General features: G+C 45.6%; 1 pseudogene; it reads left to right on the top strand.

Moving 5' to 3' along the window:
- The first annotated feature begins 8,896 nt into the window (after positions 1-8,896).
- LOC101552237 (galectin-4-like) lies at positions 8,897-12,135 on the top strand (annotated as a pseudogene).
- Positions 12,136-24,796: the final 12,661 nt, after the last annotated feature.

The following is a 24,796-nucleotide window of genomic DNA, read 5'->3' as shown; positions in this document are numbered from 1 at the left end:
GGTAAATTTTGGGGTGCAGGTACCCTTAGACTGGTCTCAATAAGGATGGCTTAAGTCCTGGGAAATGAGAAGGGCTCTTGAGACAAGTTATTCCTGTTGTTTATCTCATGGTCTTATTTTCTTTTTCCCCATTCGTGATTTTTAGTTTTCCCCTGTGGTTATTTCTTCTCTGGTACTGAATATCTTGTAGGCGGTATCCAGATAATGGGGAATGGGGTTGTTGGTGCCTATCTAGTTTTGGTAGCTAACATCTGATATGACATGACTTCTGAAGTGCACTGTTAGATCGACTGCTCTCACTCTAAGCATCTCAGGATCTCATTGGATTCTATTTGCTAGGATTTTGTGGAGGATCTTTGCATCTTTGCATCCATGTTCATCAGGAATATGGGTCTGAAATTATCTTTTTCTATGGAGTCTCTGTCTGCATTATAAAGGTGATATTTGCCTCTCAAAAACTGTTTGAGAGTCCTTCTGTTTCTTCAATTTCCTGAAAACGCTTAAAAAAGATTGGCAATAGGTCCTCTTTAAAGGTCTGAAAGAATTCACAAATGAATCCATCTGGGCCTGGGTTTTTGTTTTTGGAAAGACCTTTGATTACTATTTCAATTTCCTCAATGGTGATAGATCTATTCAGATATTCCTAGTCTTCTTGGATCAGCCTTGGGAGGTTAAAGGAATTCAGAATTTAACCATTTCTTCCTGTTACTGTTTTTGGCATATCAAATATGCCACAGGTAGCTTGCCAGGCTCTGCCATGTGGGCGGGGTACTCTCAGTAGCTTGCCGGGCTCTCCAAGAGGTATATATACATATATATACATATATATGTATATATACATATACACACATATATATGTATATATATTTCCATCTATGATTTTATGGAAAATGGGTAGAGAGTGTCTTTTTCGGCTGTGCAGTCCAGGAATATGTTCACTCATGTGTGAGGCTCGGACCAAGTGTGTGGAAAGTGTCCTGGAGCGTGGCAGCAGTTGGGAAGTGGAAGTCGGCTGCTGGGGCTGGGTCCCTTAGGGCGGGGAGGGCTCCCACCTGCCCCACTCTGGGTCGCCCCGAGTGGAAACAGCCTCTGGCACGGAGTCCAGTGGTATGGTTATGGAAGCCTCAATTAAATGCTCCCTTCCAGGAGGAGCAGCAGTGAGTTCTGGAGGGTAGCCAATGAAGAAATTACCTGGCGAGGCAGTAGGTGGCTTATGAGTGTGACCTCTGGGTGTCTGGAGACTGGGGGAAGCAGGCAGAGGATCTCTGCTCCAGGGTCTCATTGAGCCCAGAGTCCAAGGTCATAAAGTTCTGCATTCCCTGGGTTCTGTGGGACTTCGCTCATGCTTGAGGCTTGGCCCAAGCATGTGGAAAGTGGCCTGGAGCATGGCGGTGGTTGGGTAGTGGAGTTGGCTGCTGGAGCTGGGTCCCTTGGGGCGGGGAGGGCTCTGACCTGAAAGGATAGTAAATATAATTGCTATCCTTTTAATTTTATAGAGGTATGCTGTGTGGCCCAGAAGGTGGTCTATCTTGGAGAATGTCTCATATGCACTGAAGAAGAATGAGCCTTTTGGGTATGAAAAGTCCTGTATATATCTACTAACCCTCCCTCTTCTGTTTCTTCCCTCAATTAAAGTATCTCCTTGCTGAGCTTGAGTCTGGTTGATCTATTGAGAGGTGACAGAGCTGTGTTAGAGTCTCCAACTACTATTGTGTTGCTATCAGTGTCCTCTTCAAGTCTATTAGCAATTGTTTCAAGTATTTTGCTGGTCCCTTGTTTGGTGCATATACATTTAAGAGTGTGAGTTCTTCCTGGTGTACCTGATGTAGGTGGACCCCATGGGTGGCTCACTTGAGTCAGGAAGAGAGAAAGATGGTCACTTTCTCCCAATCCACCTCTGCCACCCGGGACCCAGGGTTACTGGGTTCTTGTCTCACCTCGCAGAGAGAATTTCTGTAGACAAGCAGTGAAGTAAAACAGATTTTATTTGGAGGGTTTTTGAAGGCGTGGAAGGAGTGAGAATGAGAAAGAGAGAGTAACGTGCTCAAGAGAGAAGGCAGGCTTCTCCAAGGGTGGAGATAACCCTACACACATCCCAGCATTAGACATGAAAGCATGAAAGTACACATCTCAAGAGAGGGGAGATGCAGGCAACACATGAGCTCTGGCGACACATGAGCTTGGCCACACGAGCACAAGCAGCACATGGGCACGGGCAGCATATATGCATGTTTCCTTTGTTCAAGGTGGCTTTTATAGGCTTTTCTCAGGTTGTCTTGATACAGAACGTTCTGGAGTCTTCTTGAGGCTGAATCACTAAAGTTAACTGGATTAAGGTTCGAGGGTTTGAGGAGGATTTGGGGAGGGGTCCAATCTCCTTAGGGTCCACAGCTGAAGGTCTTATCAGGTCTCCATTTTCCATATCCACAGGGTGGATCAGCCTTAGAATTTTCCTCCCAGAAGTTTTGTTGACCTAAATTTTGTTGCTGAGGGCCTTTCCCTGTCTACCTCCATACATCATACTGATGCCTTGATAATGAAAAAATGCTCTTCATTGTATCTTCAGGTTGAAGTCTATGCAGTCTGATACTAGTATGACCACTCTGGCTTTTTTTTTCTTTTTGGGTCACACCCAGCAATGCACAGGGGTCACTCCTGGCTCATGCACTCAGGAATCACCCCTGGCGGTGCTCAGGGAACCATATGGGATGCTGGGATTTGAACCCGGGTCGGCCGCGTGCAAGGCAAACGCCCTACCCGCTGTGCTATCACTCCAGCCCCCACTCTGGCTTTTTTGAGGAGTTGTTTTCTTGGAGAATTATTTTCCAACTGTTGACTTTGAGCCTGTGTTTGCTCTGATTATTCAGATGTATTTCTTGTAGGCAGCAAATGTTGGGTTGAATATTCTAATCCATCCTGCCACTCTGTGTCTCTTGATTGGTGTATTTAGTCCATTGACATTGAGTGAGGTTATTGTGATGGTGATTTGTGCCATCTTTAAGTAGGAGTTTGGTGTACTCATGGGACTTGTCTTATCCTAAAGTAGCCCATTTAGTCCTTCTTGTAACATTGGTTTTGTTTCTATGAAGTGTCTGAGTTGTTTATCTGTGAAGTTTTTTATTGTCCTTCAAATGTGAATGAGAGTCTGGCTGGGTAATATATTCTTGGTAAGGCATTCATTTTATTGAGTTTGTTCACTATCCCACCACTGTCTTCAGGCCCAGAGAGTTTCATCTTTGATCTTGCTGCTTTCAGTATTCTATATCTGTGTTTTTTGTCATTCTGATTAGGATGTGTTCTGGAGTATTCTTGTTTGGATTTCTTTTAGCTGGTACCCTTCAGGCCACCGGATTTGGGTGCATGCATTGTTCAGCTCTGGGAACTTATCAGCAACACTAGTTTGACTGTTGCTTCTTCTTAGAGTTTTCTTCTTGCCCCTCTGGTACGCCAATGATTCTTATGTTGTTCCTCTTGGCATCGTCCCAATTTTCTCTTGTCATCTGTTGGTTTATTTTGAGGCTCTTTTCCATCATCTGCTATAGTCTGGAGATTCTCTGTACCTAGTCTTGGAGCTCACTGATTCTGTCCTCAGCAGCTATTTCTCTGCTGGTGAGACCTTCGAGTGAGTTTTTTATTTCACCTATGCTGTTTTACAGGTTTGTCATTTCTGCTTGTATTTTTGTTTGCATTTTCCTCAATTCTGCTCTCATGTCCTCCTGTACTTTATTGGCGTTTTGTTCCATGGTTTCTTTGAGCTCTTTATGAATCCTTAACAATTACATTCTAACTTCCTTATCAGAGAGATTATAGCTCATTATTACTCATTGGGTCATCTGGGCTAGCTTGTTCACTCACTAAGCCTGGTGGGTTTCTGCATTGTTTTACCATTGTGACCTTTGTCATTTAGGGTTGTTACCTGGGAAGCCAACACAAAGAGTGCTCTCCAATGTACATTTGTATGCCTGCCCTGAAGTCCTAATGCCATGATCCACTCTCTCTCACTGCTCGCATACTCTCCAGGGTGGTCTGGATTGGGGATCTACCTGGGAAGCCAACACAAAGAGTCCTTTTTCATATTCCTATTATCACTTTTATATTCTCTTGAAGCTGGCCCTTCCCTTAAGTGGTCTTCAGCCTTCTTTGTAGGAATCCAAAGTTCCTGCATCTGGGCAATGTCTCATATTTCATACCTTTTCCTACAGCTCAATAGCTGTCACTCAAACAGTTGTGATCCTCAAGCCTTTGGGCTACTTTAGGGCTGGTAACTGAGCAAGTTCCCGAGAGGCTCATTACCAGAGCCCCCTACAAGATAACCACCAATATAATTGCTCTATTCTGTAATACCGAGAGGGAGTGCCAAGATAATATGGGAAGAAAGAAATTCTATTTGCAAGGTGCCCTGAAAGGTCTCAGGGAGGAGAAGGAAGCCAGGTGGTTGGGGGAAGGAAGTGGAGGTTTATTGAGAAGAAGGAACAGCAAACCCAGGAGAATATAAGAGTCACTGGAAACTTCTACAGCACAGTAGGAATTCAATGTGTTTGGAGTATCACACTGGCCCTAATGCACACACACACACACACACACACACACACACTTTTCTTTTTGAGGAGGGTTGCACCCAACTCAAGGGCCACATCTGAAATGGTGCTTGTGGGCCAGTCCTGGTCACATACTGGGGCTAATTCAGTTTTGGAGATAGAACCAGGGCCCACATGCTTCTTGTTTCCAGCAGTATTGTGGCCCACTATGGAGTTTGGCTGGATCTTTCATCTCTATATGGACAGTGTTAGCAAAGGGGCCTTTTTCCTGAGATATTAATGTTTCAGACTTCCAGAGAACTCACAGACCAAAGAGTAATGCCTGGGCTTTGTGGACATGGTTTGTGATGCAGCTACTGTGACTAGGAGGAGACCAGATGTCTGATGGGATTTACCATTGAGTGGGTTTCTAGGTTGTTGTTTTTCTTTTTTTTGTGTGGGGGGGATCCACACCCGGCGATGCACAGGGATTACTCCTGGCTTTGCACTCAGGAATTACTCCTGGTGGTGCTCAGGGGACCATATGGGATGCTGGGAATCGAACCCGTGTTTTCCATGTGCAAGGCCTTACCCACTGTACTACCGCTCCAGCCCCAGGTCTCCAGTTTTTAAATAATATCATTTTCCAAAACAGAGTTAGGCAACAGAGCTGTCCTGCGAATACTCTTTGAGAAGGTTTGGAAGGAATTTTCTTGAGCAATTAGGAAGGGCAGGCAATGTGGGCCCAGTATTGATCAAAAAGTTTACCTTGGCTCCTTCAACTCCTGCAGTGACTCAGGGCTCCCTTGCAGAGATGTCCAGCTGTAACCCCTGTGACCCACCAGAGCAGGAAATCAAAGCAGAATCTGGTGACTGAGAACTGGAGTGAGGAGGGGCTGTATTTCATGTGTGGCTCTTTGATGCAGGTAATTTATTAGACCTGGGCTGGGTCAGGAAATGTCCCCACATTACTGCTGACAAGGTGATCAATACTTCTCTCTGGCCCTGTCCATTTTTGTTGTGGATGGCATGGGACAATTCTTTTGGAGGTTCCCAGGCTGGTTCCAAGGGAAGCATATTGAAGCTGAGGTCCATCGTGTGATGGGTATAAGTTGGAGTGTTGGTGCCCTAGAGGCTGGTCTCAGAAGGGGACTGAGGATGGCTCAAATCCTAGGGAGCTGAGAAGGGTTACTACCATAAATTGTTTGTGGTGTTAATCTCATTATCTTCCTTCCTTCCTTCCTTCCTTCCTTCCTTCCTTCCTTCCTTCCTTCCTTCCTTCCTTCCTTCCTTCCTTCCTTCCTTCCTTCCTTTCTTTTTTTTTTTCTTTTTGGGTCACACCCGGCACTGCACAGGGGTTACTCCTGGCTCTGCACTCAGGAATTACTCCTGGCGGTGCTCAGGGGACCATATGGGACGCCGGGAATCGAACCTGGGTCAACCGCGTGCAAGGCAAATGCCCTACCCGCTGTGCTATTGCTCTGGCCCCTTTCTTTCTTTCTTTCTTTCTTTCTTTCTTTCTTTCTTTCTTTCTTTCTTTCTTTCTTTCTTTCTTTCTTTCTTTCTTTCTTTCTTTCTTTCTTTCTTTCTTTCTTTCTTTCTCTCTCTCTCTCTCTCTCTCTCTCTCTCCTCCCTCCCTCCCTCCCTCCCTCCCTTTCTTTCTTTCTTCCTTCCTTTCTTTCTTTCTTTCTTTCTTTCTTTCTTTCTTTCTTTCTTTCTTTCTTTCTTTCTTTCTTTCTTTCTTTCTTTCTTTCTTTCTTTCTTTCTTTCTTTCTTTCTTTCTTTTCCTTTTTGGGTCACACTGGTGATGCACAGGAGTCACTCCTGGCTCTGCACTCAGGAATTACCCCTGGCGGTGCTCAGGGGACCATACGGGATGCTGGGAATCGAACCGGAGTCAGCTGTGTGCAAGGCAAACACCCTACCCGCTGTGCTATCGCTCCAGCCCCCACATGCTCTTATTTTCTTATTCACCATTCATGCTTTTAGTTTTCCTCTGTGGCTCTTTCTTCTCTGGTACTGAATATATTCTAAGAGGTGTGCAATAAAACCAAGAATGTTTTGGTCCCAATCTAGTTTGGGTAGCTTTTATCTAATATCTGATGAGACTTGACTCCCGAGTGCACTGTTAGGTTCCCTGCTTTCAATCTCAGGATCACAGCCTCAGAGATTCAGCTAAGAGAGAATGAAGTACAGGGAGCCTCTTGGCAGGGACTTGAGTGATCCTCTGGCCCTTCCTGCTTGGTTTAGAGCCCCCAAGAGTCAAGGGATCCTATGCTCTCTTCTCTCCTTTCCTGATGTACCCAGCTAGTGATTGCACTAGAGCTAAGTGTCTGGAACTGCTTCATGGATATGACAGGGAAGTTTGCTTGTTTGTTTGAGGTCGGAGGTGGGTGTTGGGCTGCATCAACACTGCACCCATAAGTCAGAAACAACTGAGTCCTTTCCTCGTGGGTGCAACAGGTGGTAAAAAGACTAGAGAGCTTCTGCCAGATCAGCTCAACAGCTCCAGGTAGAGTCAGAAATTCCCTAATGACATGGCTGGGATTTGAGCTGAGAGATCCAAATTTGGCTTCAGTCCTGATTTCCTGAAATAAAAAGAGAATCAGGGGCCAGAGCGATAGCACAGCGGGTATTTGCCTTGCACATGGCCGACCCGGGTTCGATTCTCAGCATCCCATATGGTCCCCTGAGAACCCCCAGGAGTGATTCCTGAGTGCAGAGCCAGGAGTAACCCCTGAGTATCACCTGGTGTGACCAGAAAAGAAAAATAAAAAAGAGAGAGAATCATATTGTTAAGTGTGAAGCAAGTAGGGCCCTTAAAGAACAAGGAAGTTTATAACTCATGGTCCCCATAAAGATGGAGTCATAACAGTCACTGACATTTAACAAATTAGATTACATTTGTCAGTTGTGGAGAGACTAGAAGGGAAGAGAAAAGAGTGTTCCCCTTCTTTCTCCCTCTATCTATCTCTGTCTCTATCTCTGTCTCTGTCTCTCTGTCTCTCTCTCTCTCTGTCTCTCTCTCTCTCTCTCTCTCTCTCTCTCTCTCTCTCTCGCACACACAGACAGACACAGACACAGACACACACACAGCAAAAATTTCTGGAAGGTGTGGTCTATGGTCAAATTGACAAATAATGTGTAGGGAGAGAGAATAAACATCAAGGGAGAACGAAGCAGTTTTTAAAGCACAGAAGCTTGTAGCAAACTGCTGAGTGCTTCAGTGTCATGACATGAGATTATGAAGCCTTGGTCTCACCTCTATGGTCAGGTTTCTATCTGCAGAGCATCCTCCTCACCCCTCAGATGAGTACCCAGTCTCCCAAGGGCAGGGGACTCCTGTACTTTTTTTGATTTTGGAAAATATGTATTTACATTGGATGGTTTCTTATTTTTGCCTGAGTGGGGAGTGTGGAGAGAAACCAATAGATTCCAGTAAAATAAAGATGATGAACAGTACCAGAATCTAATTTTCACAAAAACACATTCATCGATTTGCTCTAGCGATTCGCTCGAGCGGGCACCAGTAACATCTTCATTGTGAGACTTGTTACTGTTCTTGGCATATCGAATATGCCATGGGTAGCTTGCCAGGCTCTGCCGTGTGGGTAAGATACTCTCGGTAGCTTGCTGGGCTCTCTGAGAGGGGAGAAGGAATCGAACTCAGGTCGGCCATGTGCAAGGCAAACCCGCTGTGCTATCGCTCCAGCCCACAAAAACACATTATTTTAATTTTTTAAATTTATTATAGTGGTTGGTTTTTGAGCTATAACCAGCTATGCTCGGGGTTACTCCTGGATCTCAGGGCAGAAATCACTCCTGCTGGTCCTCAGGGACCATAATGGATGCTAGGGATCAAACTCAATTTGGCCGAATGCAAAGCAAGTGCCTTACAGCTGTGCTATCACTGATGTCCCCTGTTTCAGAGTCTTATCATCAATTTTAGATTCTCTTGAAGCTGCTCCTTTTCTAGGTGTGTTTGTTATCAGTCTTTCTGTTTGAAGTCAAATTTTCTGTATCTGTGGTCCCTCATTTTTTAAGAACCCCCAAGTAGTTGCCAATTAAAGGGTTGTGATCGTCATGCTTTGGGCTACTTCAAGGGTACTGACAAAGCAACCTCCAAATATCAGTGCTTTATTCTGTAATACTAGGAGGAAGTTCCAAAGATAAGATGGAGGAAAGGAATTCTGTCTGCTGAGGTGTCAGAAAGATCTCAGGGAGGAGGAGGAAACCAGGTGGCAGGGTGCAGGAGGTGGGGCTCACTGGGAAGAGGGAACAGCAAACCCAGGAGAATATAAGAGTCACCCTGGTTGCCATGTGCCACATTCCCACTCCTGCAGCTGTCAGAAGACAAACTGCTATTCCCGCATCTGAAGATGACTTTCGTGCCTGCACCTGGCTACCATCCCTGCTACAACCCGGTGAGATACAGACCTGGGTCCTGACCTGGGTTCACCTAGACCCCACTCTTCAGGTCCCTCCCAGACTGAAGCACAGAGGTAATGGGATCCAGGGACCTGACCCACCCCTACACCAACCCTGGGACTTGATTTCTACTTTCTCTGACCTTTGGTTCCTAACACTCAACCCCATTCTTCATGCTGACCCTCACTCTTGGGGGCCCCTCATTCTTTTGAAAAGGAATGGGGGGATCCTCAGGAAGAAAAAAATGCTATTTTGGACACATGACAACTGAACCCGAGCTCTACTGCAGACGCTGCCCTTCTGCAAATCCATCCCAGGTGGCCTGAACATCGGGATGTTCATCTACATCCAGGGAATGGCCAACAAGGACATGAAGAGGTGAGCCATGCCAAGAAGGGAGAGAGTCTGCCACTGAGTAGCACTTGCAATGGGGGAGACCACACACACAGAAAGGGAAGAAAAGGATGAAATACAAGCTATGCTATATGGCAACAGAGACCAATATGAAGTATGTAGATAGAGAGAAGAAAGGGGGCATGGTGGAGTTTCTTTATGAGGGAGTCGGAATACTTCTTAGGTGAAACAAAATTGGTCAGGGACTAAAGAAGAAGATGGGGTTCTGGGGTGCTGCAGGCATCAGGGCGTCGAGAGAGGGAAATGGCTGGTACAAAGGTCTGGGGGCGAGGCGTGATGCCCTCTGGAGAAACTGGGGATGCTCCAGTGAGTGCAGTACTCTGATTTGAGGGCGGGGGATATTCTTGGGCATTGTGAAGGGATCAGAGAGGCCTGAGCTGTCAGAGCTGTGGATGTTGGCACGGAGTCTGGCCCTTGGGCATTGAGAAGTGCCTGGGGCATTTGTGTTGGAGTTCGGGGTGTTGGTACACACAACTATATGGTTCTCTGCGTGCTGGGACTCTGGGCCATCATGTCCCACATCTCCTGGTCAATAGATCCCGGTCGACATCTCTTCTCTCACCTCACTCTACCACACCTGGCTCGTGTGGGAGTAATCAGGCTCCTTTGAGCTCCTGCCCCAGTACTGGAACCACGACTGGGAAAATCTGAGGAACAGACCCTCCTGTCCCCCAGGTTCGAAGTGAATTTTGCCTTGGGACCAGAACCGGGGGCCGACATCGCCTTCCACTTCAACCCCCGCTTGGACGGCTGGGACAAGGTTGTCTTCAATTCAAAGCTGTCAGGCCAGTGGTGCGAGGAGGAGGAGGAAAGGAAGATGCCTATCAAAAAGGGGAGCACTTCGAGCTGCTGGTGATGGTCCTGCAGGAGCATTACAAGGTCAGAGTCAGGTGCTTCCCCTCAGCCGACCTTTGTCTCCATTCCTGACTTCCTTTATTGCTTGAATTTATTTATTGTTCTGGAGGGCCACACCTGGTACTGCTAGGTGGGGGAACCATCCTGGGGGGAAGATCAAATCCTCCTGAAACTCGTGAGCACAAACTTGAGCTCCAGCCTGTGGAGTTATGTGAAATCAGTTTTCTCTTTCTTGTTTTTATTTTCCTCTCCTTCCCCTTTGTGACTGTGACATCTGGGGATTTTCCCTCACTTTTAGATACCCTGAAATGTAGGGACTTGGGGGCTTGCCCCTAGCTTGTAGGCACCCTGAATTGGTAGGGACTTGGGGGGACTGTGGAGAACAAGATTCAACCCAGGGTTTCACACATGAGAGACATGTGCTCTACTGCTGAGCCCCACTCCAACCTTATGCCCTCGTGTCTGCCTCCACCCTTTTCAGGGATGTTTGGAGGCATTAATCGGGGCCACACAGTCTGTGTTAGAATTAGACCTCAGTGTCCAAACCAGGGTCAGGTTCCTTGTGCTCCATCTTTGCTTTCAGACACATTCCCTATCCTCTCTGATTTGTCATCTCAGAGCTGTTCCTCTTTCATGTCCAGTTGATACCCTGGACATCACTAAATCAAATCCCGTGGACTGACCTTGACTTCTGAGTTGATCTTAGACCTGTGGACTCCTGAGGTCCTAACCCTCGTCTCCAGCCAACCTCTTAGATTTGACCGTGGGTTAAAAGGCTCCCCAGTCCCTACTTCATGTTTGTACTTTCCCAAGGTCTCTCTGGGACTCATGTCTCTGTTCTTCATTACCTTTACCCTCCAGGTGCTGGTGAACGGATATCTTTTCTATGAGTTCGAGCACCGGATCCCCCTCCAGAAAGTCACCCACCTGCATGTGGCTGGGGATATGACCCTTCAATCCATTAATATTCTTGGCAGCAGTCCTGCCTCCAGAATAGTGAGTGATCTCTCTCATTGGCTAGCTCACTGTCTTTTCTTCCTTCCCACTGATTAATTTCCAGAGTTGCCTCGTGCAGATACCTTGGCTGAGCGATGCAGGTGAGCCCCCAGTGAAAGAGGTTCCATATATGGGGTGAAAGAACCTTCCCGGTGACAGAGAACACTCAAGTAGAGGGTGGAATCTGGGCTCCACTGGAATCTCCGCACCCAGGAGGATGACCTGGAGAAATCCCTCACCCTTAAAGTGGCCCCAGTGGACAGATGTCCCAATTATGGTCATGGAAAATTAACATAGTTTAGAAGGGAAACCAGGGCGAGGGAGGTAGTTGGGTGGTAGAGCTCTCACCATGCTGTGAGGTCCTGGACCCCCAGCAGTACAAAATAATAATCATAATGATAAAGAAAAAGGAGTTAACAATTAAAATATTTCTAATGGGACTTTAGAATGATTGAAAATGTGAGACATATGGGGGCGGGGCACGTGCATTTGGGTATTTGGGTGACCCAGCTTCTAACTCCCACATTTTTCTCGACTTTCAGTTTTTATGTAAGCTTCAATGTGGGAACCACAGGGGACATAGCCCTACACATGAGCCCACGCCTGTATGAGAACTCCGTTGTGCGGAACAGTCTACAGAAGGGCAGATGGGGGCCCGAGGAGAGGAGCATCACCTACAATCCCTTTGGTCCAGGGAAGTTCTTCGATGTGAGTCCTACTTTCCTTCCCCTTCCCTCCAAGCTTGTGTCCCACCCCGTCTCACCCCCTTCCTCTCCTGCAGCTGTCCATCCGTGGCAGCACCCATAACTTCAAAGTATTTGCCAACGGCCAGCACATCTTTGACTACAAACATCGTGTGTTGGCTACCATGGTGGACATACTGGAGATCTCCGGGGATGTCATCCTTTCCTATGTCCAGATCTGAGCTTCACTAGTTGCCAGAACCCTGAAAAACCCACAAAGACCCCCCTAAGCCACTCCTCTAAATCTCTGAAATTGTCTGTTAACCTCTTTCAAATCCAGTCTGCTTGATCTTTTTCCTCTGTAAAGGTAGTTTGGCACAAACAAAATAAAGTCATGAGTTTGGAGCATCTCTGTGTCAATATACAACATCCCCTCCCTTTTATTGATTTACTGTGAGGTACAATAACAGAGTTTTCATGTTTGAGCTTCGATCATACAATTATCAAACACCTATCCCTTCACCAGTGCATGTTTTCCACCATCAAAGTCTCCAGTATCCCCACCTACGCCCCATTCCACACCTACCTCTCTCTGCCTGTGTGGCAGACAATTTGCACAATAGTCTCTCTCTCTCCTTTGGCTGCCTTTGATGTTTGAGCCCAGTCCCACCACCACTCATACCTGCCAAAAATGCAGTGCTAGACAATGTGTTTTGTATTGCTTGTTATGGATACAATATAATGTTGCGTGGTTGCAAGAGCAGCCACATGCTCTAGGAATTCTAAAATTTTAATAATTAGGGTCTGGATAGATCACTGCAGCAAGTTGTTTGGGTCCGAGATTCATTTGTTTGTCTCTGGATCATGGCCATGTGGAAGCTTAAGTAGATGGTGGCCATATGTGAGCGTCATCTCAGAGTCCCATGGTGGGGGGAAGGAGAAGGGCTGATTCCTCCCCTGTCCCGTGAGGCCTGGCATTTCCTGCCACTGCCAACCGTACCTGGAGCTTTTCGCTGAATTCTAGAAGATGGTGGTTGCTGGGATTCCTCGAGGGCAGGCGGAGGGATGGAACCTACCCCCAACTGGAGTGGTCCAGCGAAAATGGTCTATTGCAAAGTCCAGAGCCATCTCTGCAGCAAGTTGTTCAGGTTCGAGATTCGTTAATACACAACATTTTAAAAGCTTACAGGATGAGCTCAGCTCTCACACATCTAGGACGCCACTTGGTAGCTCAGGGCACGGTACATGTCCTAAGTGCAAGCCCTGCTGTGTCCTCTCTTGGGTGCCTGCACAGCTCTGTCCCTCACAACAACACAGAGGGGAACAACAAGCATTTTCAGCATTTGCATGTGTGCAGGGACTCTCTGGGTCATGGGGTATCCTCTTCCCTGGTCACGCAGTTCCCTGCTCTGTTGGAGCTCACATTGACCTGCCCAGCACATCAAAGATTGGGCCAAGTGACTGGTCTTGAATCTTCCCACAAAGGAAGAAGCACAAATACTGTGACCAGTGAATGAGATGCCAGAAAGTTGTTAAGGCTAACAACTTTCTTAAGGGATTCCCACCAGTGATTCTTGACCAACAAGGCTGGCAGTTCAATGGAAGGCCCAAGGATGCAATGACCTTTGGGACTAGTGCCGGTGATTTTCCAGACCACTCCCACAGAGCTCAGTGGATTTGGGGTTACCCTAGCAATGTCAGGAAGCCATTTGATATCATAACCTATCCTGGGTCAGGTGCCTACCAGATACTTTAATCACTGTACTGTATCCTAGTCCCTCACCGAACAATCTTTTCCTCAGTCTAAACACATTTGTAAGAGGGCCAGAGAGAGAACTCAACAGATTGGACAATTTGCTTTATAGCTGGGAGACCCGAGTTCAATTTCTAGAACCATATGGTCCTACAAATATTGTCGAGTATGACCCTCCTGAAAACAAAGCAAGAGTGACCCCTGAGCACCAGCAATTGTGCCTAAAGAAACAACAACCAAATTTATAACAACATATTGGGGGAAAATTACATACAAATGGTACAAGCACTAGAATACTAGGAGACAAATTGTTTTTCCTTTGTGACACACGCAGTAGTTGTTGGGGCTAATCCAGGAGGGGAAAGACTCCATGTGCTGATTGTTCTTCCTGATGTCAACTAGACCAGAGTTCTTCAACTTTTTGACATCTGCACTCTGGCATCTCTTCCGCTTACCGTTCACAGAGCAATAGTTAGAACAAAAGTGGTAGATGTGTGGGTTTTGACTTTCATATACCTGCAGGCCAGCAGTAGTACAGGGACTGGTGTGGACAAATCCAGTGCATAGATACCTGCATGAGATCTTTTTATTTTATTTTATTTTTTATTGAATCACTGAGATACAGTTACAAAGTTTTCATATTTGATCCACCACCAAACCCCTGCATACCCCCCTCCCACTCCCCCTCTGCCTGTGTGGCAGACATTTTTCACTTTACTCTTTCCTTACTTTTACTACATTCGATTTTCAACAGGGATCTCACTATCATTATTTGGAGGTTTTCCTCCAGCAGGCAGACATGTTGGATGGCAATAAAAGATTGTATGTTTTCATCTTTTAGAAAAGGTCGTGCAGCCGCATTAGCAGCTGCGCGGTTCGGAGCTGTCCCAGTCCCGCATCCTGGAGCCGTGTTAGTTGCTGCCCATTGTCGCCGGGGCTCCATCTGGAGAAGGTGTACCAGCTGTACCTTCTCCGTCTGGATCTTTAAATCACACTTCTGCTAATGAAATCCTGAAAAAGTTAGAATAATCTGTAGAATAGGAAAATAATCTATTTTTATAACACATATCTGACCCTTACCTCTCCAGAGTTATAGTCTTACTATATTTTCAGAAGTTGTCCAAGAGCCCAATTTTATACTCTTTTATCATTAGGTCTGCTGAATCCAGGGCTAGTAGACAAGGAGACTATCCCTCAGGGTTGCATCTAAGTTTTTTAATAGATATGGCAGGACTTGGGGAAAGTCCCAGTGACACCATTTTGCTCACAGAATATGCACTGTAGCACTGTAGTCCCGTTATTCATCGATTTGCTCAAGTGGGCACCAGTAACAACTCTATTGTAAGACTCGTTGTTACTGTTTTTGGCATATCGAATACGCCACGAGTAGCTTGCCAGGCTCTGCCATGTGGGCGGGATACTCTCAGTAGGTTTCTGGGCTCTCTGAGAGGGATGGAGGAATCGAACCCGGGTTGGCCTCGTGCAAGGCAAATGCCCTACCCGATGTGCTATCGCTCTAGTCCAGTTCATTAACTATAGTTATCTAATAGTTATCATGATCTAACAGTTCATTAACTACTTTCCAACACAAAATGGAAAGGTTACAGCTAAATAAAGATCAAGGTGAACAAAAAACTGAGCCCTCAGTAAATAAAGATTATTTTAATAACGGAAAACAACATTTCAAAGATCCTTAATAGCATTCCTCTAGATATTGAGACAGAACATTCTTATATCAAGAACAGGGATTAGAGAGGTGTTGCAAAGTGTTAGAATGTATACCTTGCATGCACTAGTACTCAAGTTCAATGCCTGGTACTGTCTGGCCCCCAAAACGCTGCAGATTGAGACTCAAGTAGTACCACGTTTCTGGGACTAAGAACTGAACAAACAGGCCCATGCAGCTGGAATGTGTTACCACTGGAGTAGATTATGGAGGCCCAAGATCTCCCAACTAACCATCCATCCAAAGAAAACAAGAACACAGACTGGGGAGATAGCTCAAAGGGTTGGAGTACATGCTTTGGATAATGGAACTTCAGGTTCAATCCCTGGCACCAAATGACCTATTGTGCACCACCAAAAGTATCCCTGAGCATTGTTCCAGGAGTAAATCTTAAGTAAATCTTAGCCCCTGGGCACCTCTAGATGAGCCACCCCCTCAAAAGAACCAAGGAAAAAAAAGAAAATGTTATTATTAAAACTGGGAGAGAGGAGGAACAAAGGGGGACAGATGACACACAGAGCACAAGTCAATCCATGAATAAGAAAAGAAAATGTTTCAAGGAAACTAAATACATAATTGCTAAAAAGTTTTCAAAAGAAAGATTAGAGAACCCATAAAGTCAAGGAAATGATAAATGAATGAGTAGCTCAGAAGAGCAAACAACCCACTAAATAAAGAATTCTAAAGAGAAATTGAAGAGGTAATTACCAAATAAATATGAACATTTCCCAGAGCTGCAGAAGTCCTCAAACTGTAAAGGCCAATAACAAATGTTAAAAACCAAAAAAAAAAAGAGGAGTTGGAGAGATAGTACAGCAGGCAGGACGCTTGCCTTGCATGGGCCGGCCAGGTTCAATCTCTGGCACCTATCTATATGATCCAGCAGGAGCAAGCCCTGATCACAGCCAGATGAAGCCCAAGAACAAAAGCAAAAGAAATAAAAAGAGAGAAAAATGAGATCATTTAAGATTTTGAAACAAAAAAAGGAAAAATTGTCAAAACACACAAAAATCAGTTTTCCTAAGTAACAATGGTTAGTATAGAGAACAATGCATCAGGCTCTAAAATTATCATTATAATTATTTCAACACATATATAGACAATGACCTATTAAGTTAATTCTTAGCAGTAGACAAATTGACTTTGACTTCATTGTGTCTGGGCATAAATTTCTGCATAACATTTGGAAATAATAGATGTAAAGCTCACGAGGTAGAGATTTGATTTAAGAACAGTTTTCATTAAACTATAGTAAATTTATCCCCTCTGTAGATTGGGAAAAGTGTGAAAGCCAAAGCTAGAAAATATAACAATCAGGAAAAATAGAGGAAGAGCTTTATGGAAATGAGGTTCAGAGAAAGATTTCACGTACTGGAGAAAACTAGGAAAATAAAGAGATGGAGTTAATGGCAGAAGAATTTCAGAGATTATATAGGACAGTAATTTCCGACCTTCCTATGCATTATAACTACTTGGGGCAAATGTTAAAGATACAGGTGTGTTTTTAAAGATACAGAATTCCAAAAAGGACACTGATATTAGTATTTTAAAAATACCTCTAGGGGTGAAAGAGAGAGCTCAATCAGCTAAGTGTATGCTTTGCGTGCAGGAGACATGGGTTTGGTCCCCAGCACCACTGGGTATGGACCAAAAAACAAAACAAAACAAAAATCAGGGAATAAAAAGGGAAAAATCAAGGTGATTTGGCGTTTATCCTGCTTAGAACGTCATGTGCTAGTCATTGTGGTTGAGGGCAAGCATGGAGGATTGGGGAAATCGCTGGATTTGGCAATGAGGGATGTGTCTCAAGGGTATGCTGAAGAAGATAGATTGCATCTTTTCTGACTGAGGGATGCATCAGAAGTGAGGAAATGGAAACGGCAAATATAGGTTGTCCATTTTAGAATCTTTGCAGTAAAGGTTTGGGAACCAAGGGAGCATTATGCTCAGAGGAGGTAGACAAGGTCGGGAAAGGATTTATAGTGCTGCTGTGACAAGTGAATTGATCAACAAAGTGAGGAGCAGATGACAAGAGAACTTGTTACTTCAGTTAGATAAGTTAACTGAAGAACCTTCTAGAAGAAGTAAAAGCAAAACATTAAGAAGCGCTAAAGTCGTGCAGTTCATCTGGGCACTTCTTGAGCAAATGTCAGTAATGAAATATCTTTTTATATTATCATGGGTGAGAGGGAGGGAGACAGTGTTGGCTCCCAAGCATTGAGGCGGGGGGGGGGGGAGAGATAGAGAGAGAGACAGAGAGAGAAGAAGGGATGGAGGGAGGGAAGGAAGGAGAGAGGGAAGGGGAGAAGGGAGGGAGGAAAGGAGGGAGGGAGACTCTGTGTGTGTGTGTGTGTGTGTGTGTGTGTGTGTGTGTGTGTGTGTGGTAGGGTAGGTTGTGGGGGAGTGGGGGAGTGTCCAAATGCCTGGTGATACAGTGATGCTTGGGCACAGTGCTGCTGGGGACACAGACACCTTGCAGTGCTGGGGGAGAGAGGGGTGTCAAGCATGCCAGGGATTGACCCTTTGTTCTGTGCATGCAAGGCATGTACCCCTTGTCCCTGTGTTCGCTTCCTAACCCAACAATTGAATTTAAAGGAAGCTGCATTTATAATATATTTTTATTTTGAAAGCTTCACATACAAAAAAGCCTCCTCTGGTGAAAAGAATAAAATGAAACAATATAAAAGCTCTTTAAGCTAAGGAGAAATTACCCAAAAAAATCATGGTTTAAGTTTCAGTGAAACAGAAAGTGAAGGAGAAAAGATTTAATTAGATAAAGTTTTCACAAAATCTCTTACATGTGAGAAAAATTTAAAACACATGGAGCTTACAACCTGAAATGATGTTTGGAAAAAATAATAGACCATATGTATAACATGTAAAATTTCAAGGTATACTTTTTATTCTGATTGGATAAATTTTGTTCTTGAAATTTACTTTTCTTTTCAGATGTGAACAATATTTGCAGTTAGGTGAATAAAAATATTTTCCCTTGTCATCATTGCCTGTCATTTTGTTCCTTGTTCATAGAGTTTAAAGAGAAGAAATCATGTTTTTGGGCACTCCGGTTTTTCCAGATTATGGCTATTGTAAACAGTGCTGCAATGAACATAGAAATGCAAATGTCATTTCTACTATACCTTTTTGCCTCTCTGGGGTATATTCCCAGGAGTGGTATTGCTACTTACATCTACACAATGGAATACTATGCAGCTGTTAGAAAACATGAAGTCATGAAATTTGCATATAAGTGGATCAACATGGAAAGTATCATGTTGAGTGAAATGAGTCAGAAAGAAAGAGACAGACATAGAAAGATTGCACTCATATGTGGAATCTAAAGTAGCAAAGAGGTACGAGCTAGCAATGATGCAACTTCTGGCAGAAATTCCTCTGGACTTAGTTACTAAAACACTAAAATACAGAAATCCAGAACCTCACGTCCGCTACTGTGGCCACATGACCTCATATCTCTTCATTCTCAGCAATGGAAAACAAATTATCAAATGCTTCCTTTCCAGCAGGTCCGACTCTGGCAGGGGGGGGGGGGACTCCAAACAATAATAGTGAGTTTTTTGTTTGAATGTAATCAAAGTAAAGAGAAAGTAAAGTGAAATTTATCAGCTACACAGGCGGGGTGGGGGGCTGGGGGGGCGGGGTATGGGGGGAGGTTTACTGTGGTTCTTGGTGGTGGAATATATGCACTGGTGAAGGGATGAGTGTTCGAGCATTATGTAACTGAGACTTAAGCCTGAAAGCTTTGTAACTTTCCACATGGTGATTCAATAAAAAAAAAAAGAGAGAGAGAAGAAATCATTCAGGTCAGGAGAAACAAAAGCAGGAGCAGAAGGCAGGGTCCTTCCACCTGTGAAAGGCAGAAATCATATCTAAAAACCAGTGAGGAGGAATTCCTCCAGCTCCCAGAGAGCTGCACATAGTGACCGGATGGACTGTGAGTCCAAATTTGGGAATCCATGTTTACAAAATCCCACCGGGCCTAAGAAATGTCTTACTCATCCTCAGTGGCAAGGACTGCTGTGTAAAGGATGTGTTATTTTCCTTTGGTAGGGAGACTGCTGGATCCCGGGGTGAGGGTGAACCTTAAACATTTTACTTGTTGAGTAGAATTTTAAGTCTGCTCTATAGAACTTTGTTGTTTGTGCTTGGGGCCATATCCAGAGTTGCTCAGGGCTTACTCCTGGCCTCCCCCCACAAAAAAAAAGTGCACCATTGGCCACTGTCTAGATCGCAAGTCCTTATCTCCCAGAAGGGAGCAACATAACATCGCCACAACCATTCCGCCATATACCTCGCCAGGCTGTTTCACTTGGGTGGGGCGCCCCAGAGAGGGGCAGGTGAGACCACTTACCATCCCAAGGGACCCAGTCCCGGCAACTGAAAACTTCCACAACTCAGCCTCTGCCACTCTCAAGGCCACTCTCGACACTCTTGGCCCAGCATCACCCACAAATGCATCTATTCTTGGACTGTGTGGCCACATTTGTGGCTGTGTGATACTTCAAATCACATACTCTACCCATATTCCAGGATTACTGCACCACATTTGACAGGGTTCAAAGTAGGAGTCAACCAATCTTAGAGGGAAATATACATTTTTACAGATACATATATATAATATATAATATATGATATATATACATATATAAGACACAAGGCTCAAGCTTTCACAACACATTAGTGATCTCTTATAGAAAGGTTTAATGGCCCCTGGGTGAAATGCAACAATCCTAACATTCTTGCCTTTAAGGATACTTTTTTCTAGCTTTCTATAGCAGATTCTCATAACAAAGATACTAAATATATTATTTGGCTTCTGTTTTGGGGCAGGGATTGGGGTTTGGGATGGAAACATCCAAAATATGATGGTGGGAATGTGTAATGATGGTGGGATTGGTGTTTGAATATTAAATGTAATCAAATATTGTGAACTACTTTATAAAATAAAAATATTTTCAAAAAAGTCCTCAGTGATAATTCCTGACAGTGTTCAGGGGACTAGATGTGATGTAGGGGTGTCAACCCGGGCCAGCTGTGTGCCTGGCAAGCCCACTTTCCCTAGTTTTCTCACCCTTTTTTCTGGCTTATATTTATATTTTTGTTCTGGAGGCACCACTCCTGCTGATGGTGGGGAACCCTGCAGTTCAGAGGCTCTTGGAACTTCAGACTCCTTTACACACAGCATGAGCTGCAACGAGGGACTAGCTCCCCATCCCCACTTATTTAAACAGTATTTTTTCCTCCTTGCCCTTGGTGACCCTGGTTCTTTGAGGTTGCCCACTGGTTGAACTGTACCCAAGGGTAGTAACTTTCAGGGGTGGGAACTGAGCTCAAACCCAGGGCCTGCCACTCCCAAGTGCATTCGAGTGCTGACCCACCCGCCATCCCTCATTCCTCACCCCCACCACATTTTTTAGAGGAGGTTCATAGACGATATGGACCTACCGGGGTCTAGACCTCAGACCCAGAGAGACAGCACAGCAGGCAGGGCACTGGCCTTGCATGACACTGCAATAGTGTGGCCTTGGTTTGAATCCCTGATATCACATGAGGATGTGAGGCTGCAGACAGCACCTGAGCACTAAGGGCGATCGCCCCGCCCCAAAAATGAAAATAAGAAAAAAGAACTAAACTAAAACCCCATATAGGGTCCACTTTGATATTCTCCCAAGCTGCCTTCCAGACCACATTCTCCATCTACTCTCATCTGTCATCCGGGGGTGCTCATCTTGGGGTTCCCTGTTGAAATTGGTGAGGGTTTCAAAATGCAAAGCACATCTTGGGGGCTCAGACACATCCCAGCTCCCTTGACCTCAACTAGACCTTAGACCTATAGACTCCTGGGCTTCAGTCACCTCCCAGTATGATCCTGCATGGAAAATGTCCCTGTTCCCTGCTTCCTGTTTGACTTTCCCAAGGTCCCTGTTCTCTCCATGGCCTTGGCCTTGTCCTCCAGGTACTGGTAAATGGACATCCTTCCTATGAACTCGGGACCAAATGCCCCTCCAGAATGACACCCAGCTGCAAGTAGATGGGGACCTGAAGCTTCAATTCATTGACTGCATTGGTGATTGTCTCACATTCAGAGGGCAAGGAGCCTGTCATTGACTAGCTTCCATCTTTCCTTCCCTTCCATTGGTTGATTTCCTGAGAATTGTCCCAGAAATGCCTGAACACAATATTGGAGGCTCACCCCTCCCCATCCCTATCCCACCCACCAAAAAAGAAGAAGGAAAGAAAGAAAACAGAAAGAGAAGGAAAGGAAGAGGACTAAGGAATGTAGGAGACAGGAGAAGAAGGTGGTCCAGGAAGAAGGTGAGCTTGAGAGAGAGAGAAAGAGAAAGAGAGAGTGCGAGGGAAAAGCTGAGCATCAGAATTAGAGCCACACAGAAGGCAGCAGGTAGACTTGGAGCAGAGAGGGTAGTGATGGGTCCCAAGTACTCCCAGGTGTTCTGATCTGCATGGAGGAGAGAGAGAAAAATGGATGTTAGAGAGGAAGTGAGCAGGGACATGAGGATGGGGGTTTTATCCTGTGAAGAGTCTCCTCAGCATGGGGTTCAGCTTGAAGGGGCAGACAGGGGATGCTTGAAGGTCCTGGCACAGCAGGATGCCAGGGCAGGGAAGGGAATACTGGGACCTTTTTGGTGCTGCTTGAGGCCACACCCAGCACATTTCTGGGACTGTTTTGAACTCTGAGGTCACTCCTGGTCATCCTCAGGAATTCCTCCTGGGGACTCCTGTATGGACAGACCTGTACCTACCTGCAGAGGTCTGTCTCAGCCCATAGAACACCCTGGTCTAAAGGACTAGGGTGTACTCAGAGATGGCTCAGAGGGCAGGAGATAAGCTTTGCATGCAGGAAGTCGGGGTGTAAACCCAGCACCAAGGGTCCCCAGGCATCACCGGAGCCTAAAGTAATCCCCATTGTGGTCCAGGTGTGTCAGGGTTCTGGCCAGTCGACTCTGGCAAACTGGAGTATGATCCCCCAAGCCACCGGACTTACTCTGTAGGATGACATTACTTTGTCCTCTCCCTGCTTGCCACAAGTAGCTTGTCCCGGTTTTTCCCGGAGTTTAGGCTTACCCCAGTCTCACCCATCAAGGTGTTCCCGAATCTCTCCCATCCCTTTGTTTAGCTATAATCACTTCTCCATGCTCTCTTCCCCAAAAGAGTTAATCCGCGGCTTTCCCTTAATCTGACTCTGCTAATTTGTAAGGTCAGAACTTCCTAGGATACTGAATTTATATTATATAAGTTAATATTGCCTTTCTCCTCTTCTTGTGCCTTTTGAATAATTTACTTTAAAGCTATGTCTGTTTTGTATAGACACAAGAAGACAATATTATGTTTTTATAACTTGGGAATTAATTAACCTCGAATATTATTCCCTCCCGGGCATCTGCTTTCTCCACTTAAGCCTCAGTTGCCCTCAGTTCCTAGCACCCCAAAGTAGGGTCCCCGACGTGGGACAGGAAGGATCCAGGGCAAGCGGTGAGTTATATGCTACCCTGGCATCGAGATGGGCCTGGCCAAAGTGCCTAATTCTTAACTATAAGTTAAGAGCTTGATCATAGACAAATGTTGTCATGATCCAATAGTAATTATGAGACTGGGACCCTGCCAGGGATAGGAAAGACTGATCTGGCCTGAGCACTGTAGTCTGAGATTGAGATGGCTCCAGGAGAGCAATTCTATAAGCTTTAATGCATCTCGTATTGTGTCCATACAAAATAAATAATATTATGAATTCTTATATGTTTGCTTGCTGAGGAGAAGAGAAACACATTCATGGGACTCCGCCCTTGGGTGGATCCTCCTGCTGAAAGGGAATTAAGTCCTAGGAGAAGCGTCCCCTAAGGGAAAGGACCTTACCCTATTGATGGTGACCACACCTATGTGTGTACGCCCCAACCCCCTCATGCGGTGGAGATTTAACTAGGCTGTAAGAGTGGGTTTGGGAGCCAGATCCATGAGCCAGATCCACGGGGGCCAGACCCAAGATCCTGAGAGAGACCGAGAGCCGGGAGAGAAGCAGGGAGAGAGTAGGAAATAAACGGATCGAGCAACCAGTCTGGCCTTCTCCCTTCCGTCGCCTGCCTTTGACCGGCAGCACACACAGCGGTTCCGGGGCACCGGACGCGGGCGGTGAGACAGAGCCGCCCGGAGAGCCCGCGAGTGCTCGCCCCTCGGCGAGCTTTAGTTTTTTACATTACTCCCTATGAGAGAGGGAGTGGGAGGGGGAGAAGCCTCTGCCCAGCCCCTCTGTGCACCTCGACCACCCCACCACCACCACCGAGAAAGAACCACGCAAAGGGGAGAGAGTTGGAGGTCAAGCAACTCTCATTTTATTAGATCTCACACGCTTTTATTTATATAAAAAAAATTTAGGGTGGTTTGGATACTGTAAATACCTGATTATCAACTCTTGGCGTAAACACTTTGCTGTGCCCTTTACAGATGTTAATTAATGATTTATGTTTCCCGCTTCTCAAGGTCGGGTATGTTAGCTCAGACAAGTGGTGACTTTCAAGTTTCATCCCATTATCTCCTCAATCAAGGGCACCTTTCTGGGTGGAGTGCTGGCACAGGGCCTTAGGCCCCTGTGAAGAGAGCCTGCTCCTGCTTCTAAGGGCAGGGGATTTGGCCAGGGTCTCAGGCTGACTGCTGAGACCCCAACACAGGTGTGACCCCCAACAAACTAAGAAAGTGATTGTTCATACTTTGTTCTCTGGAAGTCCCTAGTCAGGGCAGTTTTACTTCCATTAATAAGCCATTGAGTGTCACCCTTTCATTGATTACATGGGGTGGTGGGTTGGGGTCCTGGTATGGAGGTCTCATCATATTCTCTGGATCTAATTTGGGGATGTACCTCGGGAGTAACTGATGTAGGAAGATGGATGTGTCCTTGATGTGAGAATCAGGGAACTCAAACCCCCCTCATGATTGCTGTCTTCTCAGTTTCTCTTGTAGTATGTTGCAAAAATGGTCCCCCTTTCCAGTATCCTGCCTGTAAGTTTGAGGGTCATAGACCATGCGGGTAGAGAGTAGAATAAGGGGATCCTTGAGATTGGCTCTTTAGTTGTGTTCACCCAGCATCCCAACAATGCCCACAATGTAGTGTTCTGTGGTACACATTTGCTGATTGTTGTATATTCCATTTTCTTTGCTGAACACTCCATGGGAGTATCCTCAGTCTTTTACCTGGTAAGATAGTCACTGGGTGACAGACTGTGGGGCATGAGGCTTGGGTGAAAGGGAACTGATAGAGGGTGAGGAGCTCTGCTCGGGGTGTCCTGAGAGGACCAGAATAGAGGGGACACAGAAGATTGGGAAGTAGTGGGACCTGGTGGAAATTGGGGGTCTCTGAGGAGGAGTGAGTATCCTTCTCTGAAAATAAATCTTGGCT

The sequence above is a fragment of the Sorex araneus genome, chromosome 8, assembly GCF_027595985.1.
Source record: "Sorex araneus isolate mSorAra2 chromosome 8, mSorAra2.pri, whole genome shotgun sequence".
Classification (NCBI taxonomy): domain Eukaryota; kingdom Metazoa; phylum Chordata; class Mammalia; order Eulipotyphla; family Soricidae; genus Sorex; species Sorex araneus.
Note: the sequence above shows the minus strand (reverse complement) of the source record. Positions and strands in the feature narration are given on the sequence as shown.